Source organism: Cimex lectularius, unplaced genomic scaffold (genome assembly GCF_000648675.2).
Source record: "Cimex lectularius strain Harlan isolate CLEC.00 unplaced genomic scaffold, Clec_2.1 scaffold32, whole genome shotgun sequence".
NCBI classification, from domain to species: Eukaryota; Metazoa; Arthropoda; class Insecta; order Hemiptera; family Cimicidae; genus Cimex; species Cimex lectularius.
In genome coordinates, this window is record NW_019392689.1 from 3058908 (window position 1) to 3064982 (window position 6075).

General features: G+C 34.0%; 1 protein-coding gene across 1 annotated transcript in view; it reads right to left on the minus strand.

Moving 5' to 3' along the window:
- Positions 1 to 177, minus strand: part of LOC106671982 (gamma-1-syntrophin) — a 98362-nt gene extending 98185 nt beyond the window's left edge. The window contains exon 1 of the mRNA XM_014403015.2: positions 64 to 177. The gene's annotated coding sequence lies outside the window, so the exon portion shown is untranslated. The remainder of the gene's footprint in view (positions 1 to 63) is intronic.
- Between the last annotated feature and the right edge of the window lie 5898 nt (positions 178 to 6075).

The window sequence follows — 6075 nt, forward strand, 5'->3', positions numbered from 1 at the left end:
AAATTGTGCAAGGTGTGTTTTATCTATATTTTTTTTCAATTTTAATCTTATAATTTTCCTTACTTCACGCCATGGTGTTAATTTTCGGCTGGTCGGCCGTTTAAAATAGCTGTCAAGCCGGGTGACAACGAAACGAGACGGAACCACGCGGGCACGCACTTTTCGACTGAGGCGATTTGGTGAGGCGAGGTTTCAACGGGAACACCAGCGCATGTCGTGAGATGAATCGTCAATCCGTGTTGTGCCCTGAGGCCGGCAGAGGACATACGTGCACGGTGCGCAGACGAATTGCCTGCGGCGAACGACCGAGAGATCGCTCTAGAGGGTATCCTGGCTATCCTTACCACCACCTTGGCAAAAAATGTATATATTTTTTTCTTCTAATCTTCTATACACGGATAAATATTATACACTGATGGACAAATTTAACTCCCCACTCAATTTATTTAGTTTAAAAATTAAATCCATTATCTTTCTACATTGGTTACAGGTAATTAGGAGTTATATCGTAGTCATAATATATAAATAATGCTTTGTTTACATCTTTTATTTCCTTTTGTACCTAGTAATCCCATTTGCACAAAAAGTGCCCTTCATTCTTCTTCGCCTTAAGTTCTCTTTTGGTAGAATTATAATCATTTTCCATCGTTTATTGCATTTGATATTCTTTTAATTCTTAAACCTTTTTCAATGTCTCTAGTAAGGCATTTTAGTGAGAATGACAGTGTCAGGGTCATAACATTACTAGAGGAAGGATACACCCAGTGAGAGTCGCCAGTAGGTTGAGTGCAGCTCACTCTTTCTTCTTGGTTCTTCGGCGTTTTAGAGATACAGGGCATCAAACTAGAAGGCCAGAACAAGGACGACCTAGGTCTACGACGATAGATACGCCCGTCATCAGGCCCTACGAAACCGCAACTTTACGAGCAATTAGATAAGAAATCTGAAATAAAACAAGTTTGAAATGTTTCGATTTTCTCCAGGTACGTAAATGAAAATAATCTCAAAGTCCAGCACTCGGCTCGTGAGCCTTGTTTCCGCACGTGAATATGTGAGTTGGCCATTGAAAGATAGGTTCTCCCTACAGTTGAGGAAATAATTGGCCTCAAATCTACAATTTCATATGGAGACGCACAGGAGAAAGATACGCTGCATACTGTAGGTTCCTCAGGTGGAATTCGATAGAGGATCATTGATGATCTGAGGGGGCATTTCATTGGACGTCCGCACCGAATTGGTTGTTGTGCGTGGAACTTGGTAGAACAATCTAACTTAACAGAGGTACTTAGAAGACATAGTCGAATAACATGTAGTGCCATTTGCCTCCCCCCCCCCACATCGGTCAGAGATTCTAATGCAGGAAAATGCCTGGCCCCATAGAGCACGTGTTTCGCAAGACCACCTGAATGATATTGTTATTGAATACTTGATGTGGCATCTCTAAGTACATATTTGAACCCAATCGAACACATTTGGGGTCAATAAAATCAAATTGAAGGGTGTGTGTTCATTTTGTCCATCAGTAAATAAGTTAAATTTGTGTGTGTGAAAATTATTTAAAAACCTACATTACTTCAAATTAAGAACTAAACTGTGTCGATAATATCGGTGGTATGTAGCTATTTATTTGGAACACATCAATTTTGAGAGAAAAAAAGATATTTTTTTTTTATTTTACCAAAACATTTGTATTCAGGAGTATTTTGGGGTTCGAAAAACGACTATCAAAATTGCCTCTAGTTAAAATTTGTTTTAACCTTCTTTGCCATGTCATAAAAAATAAAACAACAAAAAATATTAGTCAAGTATCGTTTTTTGACTATTTACGTCCTAGATTTAAATAATCAAAAAATGATAAGTGGTAAATACTTTTTTCGTTTGATTTGAAATTTACTACAGTAGAATTAACGACAACAAGCAAATATAATGTTTATAGAGAATAATTGACTTGTGCTGTCCTAATCGGAGAAATCATTCAGTAGTGACACTCCGATAACATTAGTCATTCGCTATCAACCGAGTTGAGTTTTGTGTCGGGTGTGAAGTATCGGGAATTGTGGTAGAGGAAAGTTGGGTTACTAAGGGATTGGGATGACCAGTGAATGAGAATTTATTATATATTGATTTGATGAAGTAGGAAACATAAGGCATGTTGAGGTCATGGTGAAGGTTACGATTGCGCATATAGACAGGAGCATTTGAAAAACAACGGAAGATTTTGGACTGGAAGGATTGGATTTGATCGGAGTTGGATACCTTGGCTAAGCCCCATATTTTCATACAGTAACCCTATGTCGGTGTATGAAATGTGTTGTGGATTAGTATTTTGTTTTTTAGAAATAATTTGGATCGTCTGCATAAGAGTTGAAAAAGAATTTTGTATCATCTAGTGAGTACTCGTCATGTATCTCTAATATAGAGATTATAAGCGAACACAGTTTGTCGTGGGTAGACGAACACGGTTGAGATATACAGGAGGACAGATTGTTCACCGTTATGTGAAATTAATGTACGGACATTCATTTTTATTTATTTTTATCCTCCGCTTCTTTAGCCAAAGCTCAAGGATGGTAAGGTGAGGCTGTAGGGAACGAACGGCAAGAACAGGATCATTGTGATTGGACAGGATTGCAGTACAAATGTGAACTAGGAAGTATTTGGGTGATTAGGATATCACCATTTATATTACGTAAACGACCGGGTCAAGAAGACCATGGGAACATTTCACTTAAAAAAAGAAAAACATCTACTTGCTAGCTAGCAAAACAATATAGCATAATATAAAATAAATTTCTTTCAAGTAAAACTAATTTTTCTTAAACAATGTTTTGTCTTTAAGTACTAAGTACGTTTCAAAATTCAAAGATTTTAGCAAATTGGAATGACACCGATCATGGGCTTGAGATAAGTTAGACAATAACAGCTCGATCCAATTTCGTGATTTTTCTCAAAATCGATTTGCAAGACCGAAACACATTCATCGCAATTGTCCGAGGTAAAACCTTAGACTATTTATATGTCTTTATCTCTGGGTCAATACGGAATTTTTGTTTTTCCTAACTAGCATTCTTAAACAACAGTCAATATTTTGACCGCAATAAGAGCTAAATCGTCCCATTCATAGACCAGGAAAAATACCCTAGCCAGATATTCTGAGAAACGGTTAACAAAGCCTAAAATGTCTGGTAACATTAAACAGAAGTTGGATAAACCGACACCGCAGCGTGTTCAGTTCATCCCGATCCTTTGGTGGAGGAAAGCTGCGGTCTCTGAAAACATTTCGTTCCTATTCCCCAAACCAAAAGTTCTCTGACGTAAACCACGCTTATTAAAATGAAAGTTTACTTTTTCTTTTTGGCTGATTAACCCAAAAAGCCGGAGCATTTATCTGGAATCCAGATGTAAATCTATACAACCAATATTGAATTTTTTCTTTATTATTATTTTTCTTTTTTTTAAGACACACTCTACTACATACCGTTTTAAACGCATTTCTAGGATTTTTGAAATATGGGGAGAACTGTTTAACCAATTTTGCTTTCATCTTTAAGATATATTTAAATTTAACTAGAAGTGTTATTTAACATAAGGATGGATCGTAAGAAAAGAATACAATGAGAAAGTGACTGAGCGAGAGAGAGAGAGAGGGGGGGGGGAGAGAGAGAGAGAGAGAGAGAGAGAGAGAGTGAGAAAGAGAGAGAGAAATAAAGGGAGGGAGGGAGAATCAGACATCCTGCACAAAAGAAAATCAATCCAAAGAAAAAGAGAAACTGAAAGAGAGAGTGAGACACAAAGATAACAAGAAAGAGATAAATGATAAAGGGTGAACGTAAACAAAAATGTGCATGTGAAATAAAGAGAGTGATATAAAAATGTAAGATGGAAAATTAATCATTATATAATTTAATATTATTGTTATTTTTTATTAAACAATATTTTATTAAAACCTGCAAATGTGTGATTGTACATTGTGATGCATTTTGAATGTACATACAATACATATAATATTAACAATTAATAAAGTAATAATTACCTAATTCCTATGTTTTTTACCTTGCTTGTGTCAAATCCGTACAGATGAATTTCACTATATCACTGTTTTTTTTTTATCACGGGAAATCTGCAACTTTAACCAATTATTGTGTGAATCAGTTACCTTCTGTCTAGTATCTGTTAGCAGATATTACATTTAAAACCGAAAAAAACACAATTGTAATTAAACCCACGGATCCCTTGCGGATGACTGTTTTTAACAATGAAATATTTATATTTCATTAGTCGAAGTGTCCACTTCATCAATGATGGGGAGTTGGTGCGATGGTGTTTCGCCCCATCCCCTTCCCTTTCGATCTCAATACAATATCAATCATCCTTGTAGAACTAATTAGAATCCCGCTCTCTTTTTCTCTTGATCCCCACACGTGCCCAAAGGCGTGTGCAGCATTAGTGAAAAAAGAAAAGTTTTTTCCCCCTTTATAAAAAGATTCTGAAAGGATAAATCACCATGGAATGTATGACGCTTTGAAAGCACTTGCCTAATTGTAACAGCTGCCGGATTTTGACCGTGAGACTGTGTTATGCAGTGGTTTTTCAGAAACTATTACCTACAAACGAATTATATCTTATCAAGATATTATTTTGAAAAAGCGGTTAAACCATCTTATTTAATATTGAAAATGAATTTGTCTGTGATGGTGTTTCTTTTCAATCCATCGTATAAAGTGTGATGAAAAGTAATCTACGGTAACGCCGCGGTCGCGGGTTCGATTCCCACCGTCACCTCTGGCCCTTTTTTCCCGATAACCCCCAATTTGAACAACATATATAAGAATTCCTCATGGCTAATATGCCAAGATCATAAGGCCAATTAAAAAAAAAAAATTAAAAAAATTAAATTAAAAAAAAAAAAAAAAAGTAATCTAGATTTTTCATTTCCGGAAGTACCTTATTTTTAATGAATCTTGAGAAATTTTAAGGTCAGCATTAAGTTCATATAGGTTTTTTTAATGCGCTATTAACATATGTTGTCTACTGAACAAGATATTACTTCGGTGTCTACTTTGAGATTAAATTTTTATTTACTTCGTTTATGATCTGTTGTAACCAATCAGACTCAAGTGCATTTTACTTTCATTATTGAATAAATCGATTTACAGGAGCATCAGCCTCCTCTCATCAGTCAGGAGTTCTAAAATGTACAAGTTTACATACTATTTTATAAAGGAATGACTTTTTACAGCAAATTTAATTGGTTTAATTTTGTTCAAAAAATCTAATTGAATTATGTTAATTATTAATTGCTTGGTTACCCACCGCGTTTCTGATACGGAACCCACCAAATTACATATTATATCCAATGAGTGGCGTTATTTGCTGATAAGGTATGCTTTTTATTTTTTTATATTTTTTTTGTATTTTGTTCTTAATTTTAGATTTGTGCTTTAGTATTTTTCATTTTAGTTATTAGTTATTTTTTAGTAACAAATTATGATTTTACATTTTACTTTATTACATTTTATATTATTTTAATACAATGTTAAAATATTTTTTATTGTTTCCATAATTTGGTTTTATCTAGTTGTATATTTATGTTGTTATTTTCCATGTTTATATAGATATTTTGGAACTCAATTAATTTTTGCCGATTATTTTCTCTGCCTAATATCATTAACTTCAAATTTATATTGTGACCTGTATTTTTTACATGTTGGTTTAAACTAGTATTATCACTTTTGTTTCTTTAAATTCTTTGGGACATGTATGTTTAGGACATGAACATGTTAGATTATACGCAACTTGGCTATTTTAAAGTTTTTCAATAGTCTTTTATGGTAAGCAAAATATCATATATCTTTTCCCAATGTATGAGATAACTTTCTTTTACATTTTTCTTCTTGTTTACATATTTTTAATATTTTTATGTTAACCCATCGGCATATATTAGTCCTACATATCGAGGAACATCCTTTTCTACTTCATATTGTTTTCATATTTATCATTGTGAAAAGTCTGCCGTTGTTTTATAGCCCTTTCAATTAATTATTTTTATTAGTATTTCTTTAATTACACTCTGAT